The sequence below is a fragment of the Mixophyes fleayi genome, chromosome 10 (assembly GCF_038048845.1).
Source record: "Mixophyes fleayi isolate aMixFle1 chromosome 10, aMixFle1.hap1, whole genome shotgun sequence".
Classification (NCBI taxonomy): domain Eukaryota; kingdom Metazoa; phylum Chordata; class Amphibia; order Anura; family Limnodynastidae; genus Mixophyes; species Mixophyes fleayi.
In genome coordinates this window covers 95,967,526-95,981,483 of record NC_134411.1, presented here as the reverse complement: position 1 = coordinate 95,981,483, position 13,958 = coordinate 95,967,526, and positions in this window count along the sequence as shown.

Here is a 13,958-nt window from a genome sequence, read left to right as displayed (position 1 = left end):
TTGCCACAGGGATTGTGGCGAAGAACACGATGAGGTGTCAGCTCTGCAGACAACAGGTTACAACAGGAGAGATGAAGTGTCAGCTCTGCGGACAACTCGTTACCACAGGGATAGTGGCGAAGAACATGATGAAGTGTCAGCTCTGCAGACAACAGGTTACAGCAGGAGAGATGAAGCCTCAGCTCTGCGGACAACTGGTATACAACAGGAGAAACGGAGCCACGTCTAGTACCTAACAGGTAACTTGATAAACAGGCACTGAGCTGCAGGGGGGAAGTGCCTTTTAAACTTTGGAGCCAAAATTGAGTAGCCAATGGGAGAGAGGCAGAGGGCACAAAAGGATTGGTCCTGCGCATGCGCAGACCCGAGAAGAAGATGCCGGCAGCTGGACGGAGCGCTGCGGTCAGCGGGGAGCAGGTAAGTGTTCTGGGCCTCGGTTATAGAAACCAAAGGCCCGGCATGTGACATGTAGTCAATCCTTTTAATAACTTTAAAATATGATGTTAAGTATAATGTTTATTATAAGTGCAAACGTAAAATTGAAGTGCTTTTGTGGGGAATAACTGTGCACCCCACAGTAAACAGGAAATCCCCCCATAAATGTGCCTTGTCCTCTTATTTGTCTCAGTTAAATAATATTATCCTACTAAAATAATCCAATTTCTGCACTCAGCAAAGAACACCCCAGCTCCGCCCATCAGAAAGTACAAAGTTTTACACCTTTGCAGATGCGCAAGAGTAGACATGTGACTTCCCATTTGCAATTTCAAAAATGAGCTTTAGTGACGTGGAATGTGGGATAGACTTTCATGCTAATATGGCATCGCCAAGTGAGCACCTTAAAAACCATTTTTTTTTTACTGAACAGAGCTGCACATTGAGATAGACGGGAAGACAATAAAACACATTTCACCCTTAATATAATATTTTTAGGCCACTGTTTCTCATTAGATAAAGTTTTATAATAGATGTAATGTTTGTGAAATAACCCAGTGTAACGTTGGGCAGTGCAATATTGATATCGCTTTGTTTATGCAGTGTTTGTTTTTTACGGCTCGTGTTATTTTTTGGGCAGCTATCAATCCAATTACTAGTTTTAGAGAACTGACAATACTAAAAATCACCTGGTCCACAATTTATTCCAATAAAACACAGTCCGTGAAGGCAGCGGATGACATTTGGCATTGTATGAATTAGCCAGAGCTATTTTATCCTTAGTGAGAATAGTCCTTTTATGCAAATTTAATCAATCAAAATTCCATTAGTGCGGAGTGGAATCAGAAAAGCACTTGAATGGACAGGCTCTTGACAAGAACGTGTAAGCAACGGTGGATACACAAAGTGGTTGTGTTAGATAACGATGGCACAAACCACTTTAGACGCATCTATTTCTAATTATTTTACCTTCTCTTAATTTTAACGACTGAAACTGCAAAATCGTATTGAAGGTGCTGTCATATATTATTGTATTTATATCCCTACTAATTTCTTTACACCTCTCAAGTTCCATTATCAATTGCTTCTCTTCAGTGATTGCAAACATGATATAAAAACTATGAATTCCAAGTATAGAACATTCCACCTTTCCAGCGTATAAATATGTAACGTGTTACTATCTTCAACGAATTGTGTGGCCACAGAAGATTGAAGATTTTAGGGGCATTTTGAGCCAACAGTTGTTCTCAATTCATGAATATTTTACCATAGGATAAAAAGCAGGAAAAAAATGTTTAGAACAAAAGTTTAAGGGTAAAATTCCCATTTGTTGATATTTTTTGCTATCTTTGATAGTCGCAAAGAAAGTGTTGTATAAAATCACATTTTAAAAGATCATTTTTGTTATGTATTCCATAATGTTTCATAGCTGCTTTTGCAAGCTGATTAAAAGAGACACAATTTATTTATTAATAAACCACCACCAAAATAGTTTCTCAGTCCCTGTCCCATTGGAGCTTACAGTCTTAGGGCCCTATTCATCGAGGGACGCATTCTCAGCGCAACCAGCGCATTCAGTATTATACGCACGTATTTTGGTTTTGCGTACTCCTAAATTCATGTAGCCATGGATCTCAAGATACAGTTCCTGATTGCAAACACATGTTATAGCATGCATGCAAGACTGTCATCACTGCTGATCAGGACTTAGACTAGCCCTGTAGATGGAGCGAGAGATACGGCAGAAAAACTAGTCACTTTGACATGCAAAGAGCTGGATTCGGACGTGCCCTTGAGTTTGGCACGCCCTTACTGTAAACTGACTACAGCAAAACGCTCCTTCCCCTCTCCATTCATTCCTAGAAATCTGTACTAATACCGCTTTCATACTGCCGCCCCGGCAATATCCCGGGTTTTTCAAGCCGGGTTTTTGCCGGGGCTCGGAGCGTCCCAGCTCAGAAACACCATTCATACTGCACCTCGGACCCGGGAATTTCCCGGGTTGACCCCATTCATACTGCACAAGTCTGTGCCCTGGCAATTTGTGGGAGTCATCACCAGAGCAGTTTTCATCTTCATCTTCCACGGGCTCCCACCGATGACATCATCCTCCAGAGACAGGCAGACAGCCAATCAGCTTGTTTTCTGTGCAACCCGGGTTGAAAAACCCGGGTTGCACCATTCATAGTGCAGGCAACCCGGGTCCGACCCGGGAATTACCCCTCGATAAATCCCGGGTTGAAGACCCGGGTTTTTAGACCCGGGATTTTTGACTTGTACCATTCATACTGCACCAAGACCCGGGTCGTTTGAGCTCGCCCCGGCAAAAACCCGGGATTTTGGTGCAGTATGAATGGGGTATTAGTGTCCTTTGCATTTGACAATGCAATGGACAGGACTGCGTTCAGACGTATCTCCTGGTTCAGGGCATGCAAAGATGGAATTGTGTACAATACGCTCAAAATCGGCAGATGAATCAAGTTCTTAACTCCCTACCACAAACACAGACACTAGGGACAATTTTTGTCAGCAATCAATCAACTTACCAGTTTGCTTTTGGATTGTGAGATAGCATTGCTAAGCACTGTGCCACCATGTTACACTAATAATACTGTACTGTCTTTGACACAAAGTCCTATTTTAGTAGGAGAGAGGGCTACCGCTATGGGCTATTGGAGCCTTCTGGCACCTCTCCAATCGGGGAGGAATGCCACATCGAACGTAGGCAGAACTCAAAACAAATTGATGTTTTTTGCGTGGAATTATCCTTTAAATGTATCTCATTTTCCCTCCACTTCTCAGTAATTGACTTTTGCTACATTTTAATATTTTGAATGCATTTTAGAAAAAAAAAAAAATAACATTTTAAATATTCACATAAATATTTCCTTATTTCACGGAACATTGAGAATAACAGCTGATTAGAGAGCGCACGTTCCACATGAAATGACTCAGATTACGGGATTGACGAAGTTTACCGCTTTGGTTTGAAGTAAGCCGTGACCGTAGGGTTTAAATTAACAACTGATCTAAGAGTCGAATTGCAAAATGTTCCCTCATCTGTAGAAAAGTCCATTTCCACCTAAATCTGTTTTTTACCGTAGTCCCATCACTGTATTTGAAATAAAATGTTATAGGGGGGCTATGACTTCTTTTAATTCTTTTTTAAGTTGAGTTTGACTAGGGTCAGAGCACCTATCTGTTAGCAATCCTTCACCTGTTGTATGACTGTGTGTCCCCAGTTTGGAAGTAGTTATGGATAGATCAACCTATGTCCAAAAAGTAATGGGAATGCTCACAGAGGACACTTGTGGTGATTTACGAAGGGGAGAATGGCCACGACCCAAGGCAAAACACCCTTGGGTGGCCTCTGCAAAATGATTCATGCCAAGAGAAAGATGGTTGAGTTAGTGCAGACGGAGGCAGGAGTTGAGCAGGGTAAGGACAAAAGCGTGTCTTTATTTTAGGTAGCGAGATTATTGAAATGTGATAAAGAGTATATCAGGAGATGAGTGATGTGTTAGTGAGGACAGAGCTGCATGTGACAGGGGCAGTGACATGATGTGAGGAGGGGAATGGAGGCAGCAGGAAGCCACAGACTGAGAGTTATATAGTGGAAGGAGCAGGGTCCCCAGCAGCACAGGGTATATCAGGAGATGAGTGATGTGTCAGTGAGGACAGGGCTGCATGTGACAGGGGCAGTGACATGATGTGAGGAGGGGAATGGAGGCAGCAGGAAGCCACATACTGAGAGTTATATAGTGGAAGGAGCAGGGTCCCCAGCAGCACAGAGTATATCAGGAGATGAGTGATGTGTCAGTGAGGACAGGGCTGCATGTGACAGGGGCAGTGACATGATGTGAGGAGGGGAATGGAGGCAGCAGGAAGCCACAGACTGAGAGTTATATAGTGGAAGGAGCAGGGTCCCCAGCAGCACAGGGTATATCAGGAGATGAGTGATGTGTCAGTGAGGACAGGGCTGCATGTGACAGGGGCAGTGACATGATGTGAGGAGGGGAATGGAGGCAGCAGGAAGCCACATACTGAGAGTTATATAGTGGAAGGAGCAGGGTCCCCAGCAGCACAGAGTATATCAGTAGATGAGTGATGTGTTAGTGAGGACAGGGCTGCATGGGACAGGGACAGTGACATGATGTGAGGAGGGGAATGGAGGCAGCAGGAAGCCACAGACTGAGAGTTATATAGTGGAAGGAGCAGGGTCCCCAGCAGCACAGAGTATATCAGTAGATGAGTGATGTGTTAGTGAGGACAGGGCTGCATGTGACAGGGACAGTGACATGATGTGAGGAGGGGAATGGAGGCAGCAGGAAGCCACAGACTGAGAGTTATATAGTGGAAGGAGCAGGGTCCCCCAGCAGCACAGAGTATATCAGGAGACGAGCGATGTGTTAGAGAGAACATCGCTGCTTGTGACAGGGGCAGTGACATGATGTGAGAAGGGGATATATATCCATACATGTATATCCATACATATATATATATATATATATATATATATATATATATATATATATATATATATATCTCCATACATATATACACATACATATATACACATACATATATACACATACATATATACATATACATACAGTATATATTGCTGTTGTTATTGTCATCTAGGGACTGTTGAATGTATATTTGTCTGTTTGTGATTGAGATTGGAAAAAGTACTTTAATCAATATTTGGTTTGTTGCAGAAGTTTTGTGCCCACTGTTAAACATGGAAAATAAGATTGTTTTTCTGAGATGAATCAGCCTTTTATCTAGAAGTGTTTCAGTAGAAACCCCCCAAACCCTTAGATACCCCTCACTGGCTGCCGTAAGTTGCTGCCAGCGGGGTCCACGCTCTCTCTCCTCCCAACTGATGATCACATATCTGACAAACTTGTTTCCAAAGTTCTTTGAACCCGTCCACCTTAATTAACCTGGATCAGACAAGATTTATGCAGCACAGATAAACTTGCAGCAACTTCAGATGCATGATTAATGTAATTTATCACACCACAGCTAACGAGATAAAATCAATGCTTCTGTCTTTAGATGATGTAACGACTTTGATACAAGTAATTGGTGTTTGATGTATGCATTTGGAGATACATTTGGTTGTGCTATGATACCTAGAAACATAAATTAAAGTACTCAAATTCAGTCAGCATTTAAAGGGATACTTGATACATAATGAAGGACAGCGGGTAACATTCTGAAATATACTGGATATGTAAAAATACATATATTTATTCACTTGCAATCATAGAACTTGAAATGTTTATTATTATACATGTATGTATTATGCAGCTATCATTCTCTGTTAAGAGCCTTTCAGGCTGAGTGAAAATCTTTGCAATGTCCATCAAAAGACCTAAAGACAGGGGGCCCGATTCACCAAGGGACGCAAAGTGAGCGCTACTTGTGTTTAAAAGAAAGGTAAGCAATGTGCACGTAGCTCCGCCCGTATTTAAGTACAAGTGGATCTCAAGAAACTTTTCCATTTGAATCTGGGTATAAGTATATTCTTACTATATGGTACTTGCAGTATCCAGACATACAGAACAGACAGCCGGATATGTACAATGCATATGTACAATATAGAGTCCTATCAGAACACATGCAAAAAAAAAAATACATTAACACCTCTTAATAATCTTTAATAAAAATACATTTAATAAAAAAAAAAAATTTTTTAAACATGACTGGTGGTGCCAGAAGTGGGGTGGGAGCTTGAGCCATAAGGGAAGAATTGTGGGGGAGCATATATGACAAGGGGGAGCGTAGGAAGTATAAGTGACAAGAGGACGCTGGGCAGACGGGTGGAATGGCCGTGCCCTATAGCAAAGTTTGGATGCTGCTCTAGCCTCACTGGTGCCCTGTTCTTCTTTCAGAGTCGGGGCCTCTTCTGACCATGATTGTGGGGGCAGACCTGGTGTTTTAATCCACCACCGCTCACATCCAATCAAGTACTGACTTATTTGGCTAGGGACCTCTACGACGTTAATCTTCTGGCCGATAAGGGGAAATAATGGGACTGGGGAAGGCCCCCACACAACCCTAACGTGGAGGGTGAATTTCTGTATCACCAAGGGTCAAAGCAATGCAGTAAATAGATATCTGCCCCTGTTGCAGATTCCAGTATTTATCTTTAGCACTAGGGGGGAGATCAAAATCAAATTTTTATCAAGCACAACATTTGTTTTGGGTCCACAAATGGAGTCATACCAGATAGTTAAAACTACAAATTTGGCTGACCAGACACGTCTTTAGTCCTGGGATGGCTAAACAGGGTTAATAAAAATAGATTCATATTAACTACACTTTTGAACAACCTCTTCTCAAAATAACCTAACCCCTATACAGATTGAGCACATGGGAGCCCCAATATTACCTAACATTTTTGGCACTAACAGACTATGGGCTAGATTTACTAAGCTGCGGGTTTGAAAAAGTGGGGATGTTGCCTATAGCAACCAATCAGACTCTAGCTGTCATTTTGTAGAAGGTACTAAATAAATGAATGCTAGAATCTGATTGGTTGCTATAGGCAACATCTCCACTTTTTCAAACCCGCAGCTTAGTAAATCTAGCCCTAAGTCCATACACAGCTCAAACTACATTTTGGAAGCTATTACTGACGTTAATCGGGCAGTATCACATTTTTTGTGTGTAACAAAATCCTCTTCCATTTAGTGTATGGAACCCTTTGAAATAAAACCCAATCAGATCTGATTTGATCCACGTGGGCTGCGGACTTCCAACAGGATCATCAAACATGGGCAACACGTAGCCGAACCCTGGATCTGTTTTGTTTGTCTCACTGTAGCCAAATTACTCACTGATCCAGACATTCTGAGCCTGATTCATTAATTCAAGCAGGCGCAATATGACAGAAAACACTTTGAGATGTCTAAATCTTGAATCGGACGCTGCTGTGCGCTCGAGCTTGGCACGCCGTTACTGTACATTGACTACGAGCATACGCCCATTCCCCTCCCCGATTCGCCCCTGAAATCATAGGCTGTAGTAGGGACCTTTCGCTCTAAGATTGATTTTGTTGCGTTCACTGGCGTATAATCCGGTTTGCCTAAAATACGACACTATCGGCCTTTATGTTCCTTAATGAGTCAGGACCTCTGTGATTGGGCCAAATAATCAGATTATAATATTTGTAACTAGCAAAAATTAAAACAAACAAAGAACCACAGTGAGTCATTTCTCCGTTGTATAAATTGTATCGTATTGAAAAGTTTGCTTTGCGAACATCACAAAAGTAGTGTTACAGTGAATATAGCCCCCAGCAAACTGGTCACTTTTGGGTAGGTGGTCTTATATGAAGATTAAAAGACCTGGATTCAAAAACTTCTCCAGATTGAAATGAGTCTTTTAGAGTAATATACTGTATGTAGCAATCTAAACAGTGAAACATTTGTATTATAAATGGAACCGTTGCTTTGTAAGGGCAGAAAACAGTACTTGGAACAGTTTAACCGAAAAAGAATTCCATTCCTACCATTGAGCTGTTTTCTGTCTATACTTCATCTTTGTTAAAGTTGTGATACATTGAATTATTCCGCACTAACAAGACATGGAAATGGCTTAAATGGATAATAAAAATTGAATTGTTGCAGGATTTAATAGAAAAGTGCTAAGAAAACATCCTGTAACTTTTGTTCTGCTTTATCTAAATTGAATCTGTGCGCAGAGGATTGAGTGATGTGGGTTAAGGGAGAACTCAATCTGTTTGGAAGTTATAAGCAAATATTGATGTGAAAGATAATTGATCAGAAAAGAGAGACAAAAATATACGACCTGGTATTGGTGGATCGGCTGCGTTCCTGCACAGCTCGGGGTGGAAAAGAATAAATCACTCTATTTTCTATTCCTTATCTGGTCCCCTGTTACTAGATAGCCGGGAATCCTGCCGTCCTGGAGGTGCCAAACGGCACAGCTGCCGGTGACCATGATGAATTTCAGGAGAATTTCCATCACTCGGTCTTACGCTGTGTGTTCTGCTTATTTATACAGTGCCAGAAGCTTTAGCAGAATGCAGAGCACAAAAAACCGCAGCGGTGATCGATGATAAGTCGAGGAGTTTAAGGAGAAATGTTTTCAAAATATATATATTTTTTTAAACACCATGGGGGACATGTAGGACCTGCCCAAGCATTCTAAATTAGAAAACCTCGTTTAATGTTGTACCAGGTTTTACTTTAATTAATTTCCCTAAATTTAAAGAGGTGTCCCTCTCTTCAATGCCAATTTTTTCTGTTGCATTTCCTCTGCGTGTCGGGTGCAGGGTTAAAAACACTCAAATCAAAGAGTTACGTATTTACCTGTTTAGACTTTCTTTGAACTCAATTCGTCAGCCTGTCTCATAATCTGTTGCTTGTTTAATCCTCACTTAGGATCCTATTTAATAATCAAGGGGTTTTTTTTGCCCCGTTAATTACAATTTGTCATCGCAATGATGACAGGTGACTTTTCGGCTCCATTTATTAAAAAAATGATCGCTGGAACAGTGCGTCAGATAGGAGGCTGTCGCTGTGATGTCTATTGTCACCTGTCAACTCTGCGTTCTGTACCGATGTCTGAAAAGGCGTTCTGCCGTCTTTACTGGAAGGGAGAGCAGGAGGGAGGGATCCGAAGACCGCAATGCTCTGCCAATAGGGTGGAACGGTTAACTCCATCTTCAGAGGATATCACTTAGTTCAAGTCATCTCTACCGTGCACAGTCCATAAAAGGTAAAGAAAAAAAAAAGGAACGTATTGTATATTCTATTAAATGTTTTGATATGCTGGGTCATATACATTGAATATATAATATACATGCATATTATCTATATATATATATATATATATATACACTATATGGACAAAAGTATTTGGCCACACCTGTTATTTGAATTATTATTATCATTATCTTTAATTTATAAGGCGCCACAATGGGTCCGCAGCGCCGTACATGACATATGCAGAAAACAGTCACCCATGACTCAACATGATACATGAAGTACAAAAAATATATATATATATATATATATATATATATATATATACACACAGACACAGGTAGCATGGTAGTGTAAATCAAATTATTTCTGGGACAATGAGTGAAAGTGATGGTAGAAATCAGCGAGAAGTAGGCCGAAGCTTAAGAAAACAGGGCTAGGGAAGCAGGCCAAGAGGTACAGGGGGTGATGGAATAGTAGAAGGAGCACACAAGGAAAGAGGGCCCTGCTCCTGAGAGCTTACATCCTACAGGGAAGGGGGAGACACAAATAGGGTGGTACTAACTGGGGGGAGAGCGTTAGGAGGAGGACTGATAGACTTGAATAAAGAAATGAGTCTTGAAGCCTTTGAGAGTAGATGCTAACCTGATGGAACGTGGAAGATCGTTCCACAGCAGGGGAGCAGCCCGAGCAAAGTCCTGAAGACGAGAGTGAGAGGAGGTGATCAGTGAAGCAGTGAGGCGGCGGTCAGAGGCAGAGCGGAGGGGGCGGGTAGGAGTGTAGGTAAAGATGAGATTGGAGATGTAGGGAGGGGAGGATTGATTAAGAGCTTTAAAGGTGAGGGCGAGGAGTTTAAATTTAATTCTGTAGGCCATGGGGAGCTAATGTAGTGACTGTTGGAGGGAGACTGCAGAGATAGAGCGGCAGGAGAGAAAAATGAGGCGGGCAGAGCATTGAGGATAGACTCTCTCGATAGAATCTCTCGCCTTCACAGTAGTGAAGGCGAGAGATTACAAGCTAGTGAACGAGGGTTCTCGTAGCTTCTGTGGTGATAAAGGGGCGTATGAGGTGTTTCAATCAGACCCGTTGTATAAAATCAAGCACCTAGCCACACAGTCTCCATTTGCAAAACATTTGTGATACGAAATGGGTCATTCTGATGAGCTCAGTGACTTCCAGCGTGGTACTGTGATACAATGCCACCTTTGCAATAAGACGGTTTAATGACATTTCATCCCTGTTATTTTACGGTAAACTTAAGTGATATTATTAGAAAGTGGAAGCATTTAGGAACAGCAGCAACTCAGCCATGAAGCGGAAAACCACGTAAAATCACAGAGCGGAGAAAAACCACTGCTAAGGCGTATGGTGCGTAATAGTCGCTAACAGGGGCTGGCTGGCAGACCTCAGCCTGGGGGGCAAGTAGCGGCCTATCCTTAAAGGGCTGCTTTTGGGATAATATATATTTATCAGTATAAAAAAGAGTGTTTTTTAGTGTTACTTAATCCAGCGGTACTTTATTAGTATAAATATAAATCTTAAAAAATGGAAATAAATAATGCAACAAAAACAAACCTTCCTTTATTTTGCATTTTATTGTATATGTTCCTTTTCTTTTTTACATACCTTTCTGATTATAATGGATTATAATCTGACACCCTGGGAACATCAATACTGTGGTGATCGTACTCACACAAAGTCATTTGTTGCTATAGGGCTCCCGTAGTCTAGGGGAGGAGCCCTGTAGCACTATTAGAGAAACGTGGCTTAGGCAGTCTATGCAGTCCACGAATAGGTGGCCATCACATACTACTGGATTCGGCTGTGTCATCCGTTGATAGAATATTGTGCTGGAAGTTGTAGTGCCAATATTCTATCAATGGATGAAATGGCCATATCAAGTAGTATGCAATGCCGCTGACTAGCGTGGATTGCATAGCCTGCCTGCACCGCGCTTACCACTGGAGCAATAGGTTCCGTCTCTCCACAATGTACCTTTATGGGAGTAGATGCTGTCTCTAAGTGGTTAAGCATCACCGGTGTCTTCTGCCTGCTGGTCTTATGCTCCATTGCTGCTTGGCTGGATCCTGGAATGTTGGGGTCCTGTTTGGAAAATAGATAGTTATTCACCTTCTGAAAAGTTGAGCAATGAGTGAAGAATCTAGGCCTCCCTCCCCACCACCAGACGGACATTAAATCAGTAGCTTTTTCTGTTTAATAAACAGGCCTACTTCCACCCAATCAGCTCCAGAATTTAATTAATAGCATTTAAATGTAATGTCAATTTTCTTCCATATAGACCCGACATCAAATTAATAGCCCCCACATTTAATAATTAGGCCTTCTTCCACCTAACCAGTCCAACATTAAATGAAAAGCCTCTTTCTTCCAAACCAATCCCCTACAATAAATTAATAACATTTATACCATTCCCATTTAATAAACAAACAGCCCAGACATTAAATTAATAACCCCTACATTTAACAAACAGACCGATTTCACCCCTCACCAGCCCCAAAATAAAATTATTTACATTCCCATGTAATACAAATGTCTATTTCCCCACCTGCCCCACAATCAAATTATGGGTTACATCTTTTCTCACATTTAATAGATATTATAATGGCAAATGAATATTTTACTGATTTATTTTTTATATTATTTATGTTTTTACAGTATGTATTATGCATTACTATAAAAATCCCCCCTTCTCTCCACCTCCCTGCCCCCTGAAATCTCCAGCCCCAAATTCTCACCAACCTCCTCTTGTCTCCACCCCCTCCCTGGTATTTAATTACCTGAGTGCTCCGGGGCTTCTTTTTTCTTCTTTCTGTAAGTTCTTCCTGCGTCTTCTTGTTGCGTCCGTGCCGGCTCCTCTGGTCCCCACTGTTCTGGCAGCACCATGACGTAATTTTTTCACATCAGGATTCTGCAGTGAGCAGAGAGCCGATGCTCACTGCAGTAACAAGCCCTGTAGTAACAAGTGAGTGTTGCGTCACCCCTGCTGACCAGGCGGCCCAAAATGTATTGTGAACGAGCGTCTCGAGGGGCATATGCCCCCCTGCGCCCCGGCCCAGCCCGCCCCTGGTCGTTAACACTCTGCTGATTCCATAGTTGCAGAGTTCCGAGCTTCCAGTGGCATTAATGTAAGCACAAAAACTGTGGGAGCTTAATGGAGTGGGTTTCCATGGCCGAGCAGCTGCATACAAGCCTCACATCACCAAGACCGATGCCAAGCGTCGGATGGAGTGGTGTAAAGCACACCGACACTGGACTGTGGAGCAGTGGAAACGAATCACGCTTCTCTGTTGGGCAGTCAGATGGGGCGAGTCTGGGTTTGGCGGATGCTGGGAGAACGTTACCTGCCTAACTGCATTATGTCACCTGTGAAGTTTGGTGGAGGAGGGATAACGGTATGGGGCTGTTTTTCAGGGTTTGGGTTAGGCCCCTTATCTCCAGTGAAGGGCAATCTTAATGCTTCAGCATACCAAGTCATTTTGTACAATACTTTGCTTCCAACTTTGTGGCAACAGTTTAGGGAAGGCCCTTTTCTAATCCAACAGGACTGTGCCCCAGTGCACAAAGCAAGGACTACAAAGACATGGTTTGATGAGTTCGGTGTGGAAGAACTTGACTGGCCTGCACAGAGCCCTGACCTCAACCCCATCGAACACCTCTGGAATGAACTGGAACGGAGATTGTGAGCCAGACCTTCTCGTCCAACATTAGTGCCTGACTGACCTCATAAATGCTCTACAGAATGAATGGGCACAAATTCCCACAGAAACACTCCAACATCCTGTGGAAAGCCCTCCAAGAAGAGTGGATGCTGTAATCGCTTTAAAAGGGGGAGCATCTCCATATTAAAGTATATGTATTTGAATACAATGTCATTACAGTCCCTGTTGGTGTAATGGTCAAGCGTCCAAATACTTTTGTCTATATAGTGTGTTTGTGTGTGTGTGTGTTTGTGTATTTATATATATATATATTTTTATTTTATTTTTTTTAACCCGTAATATACCGTATGTATACAAGTAATTGTTCTGCAGTTTAAATATATAGCTAGTCAAACGCATACCAGTTCTATTGAAACACAGTGCAAAAAGTTTACTCACAAAGATTTAATAATGCTTAAATCATTTTTATTGGCGATCTACTTGACTCCAAAGTGTAATATCCCTCAGGTTACATGTGGCTCTCTTGATTTATGATAACACTTTATGCTTATTATTTTCTGTTTATCCCCTTCAGTGAAACCTCCCAAGTGGTTCATAAACTAATTCTGCTTAAACCTTTGCAAACTTCCTCCTCCTTATAAATAAGATTGTAGTCACAGGGGATTGAACGTGTAAAGAATTAATCTCCACAGGATGTGTCAACCATAATCTTCAATGCACATTGTGCAGTTGTGTAAAACTGTATTAGAAAATATGTATAAAGTTATCATAAAACTGATACAAAATAACCCCTAGAATCTGGACAACCAACGTTTACCGGATTGTACTTGGGAGATCCGTGGCGCATGGTGCTGCAGAAGAGAGTTTAGGACTTCCTGCGCTTGTTGTTGTTGTGTTGTCATGACAACATTAGTTATAGGAAGTTCCGGGTCTTATTACTTAGTTGTGTTGGTGGTAGAGATGCTCACTGACCCCCGTGTTTTGGTTTTGGTTTTGGTTTTGGATCTGGATTACCATAGGGTTTTGGTTTTGCCAAAACCGCCCTTGAGTGTTTTGGTTTTGGTTTTGTTTAGCTATTTTTTTTTACAAATTCAATTTT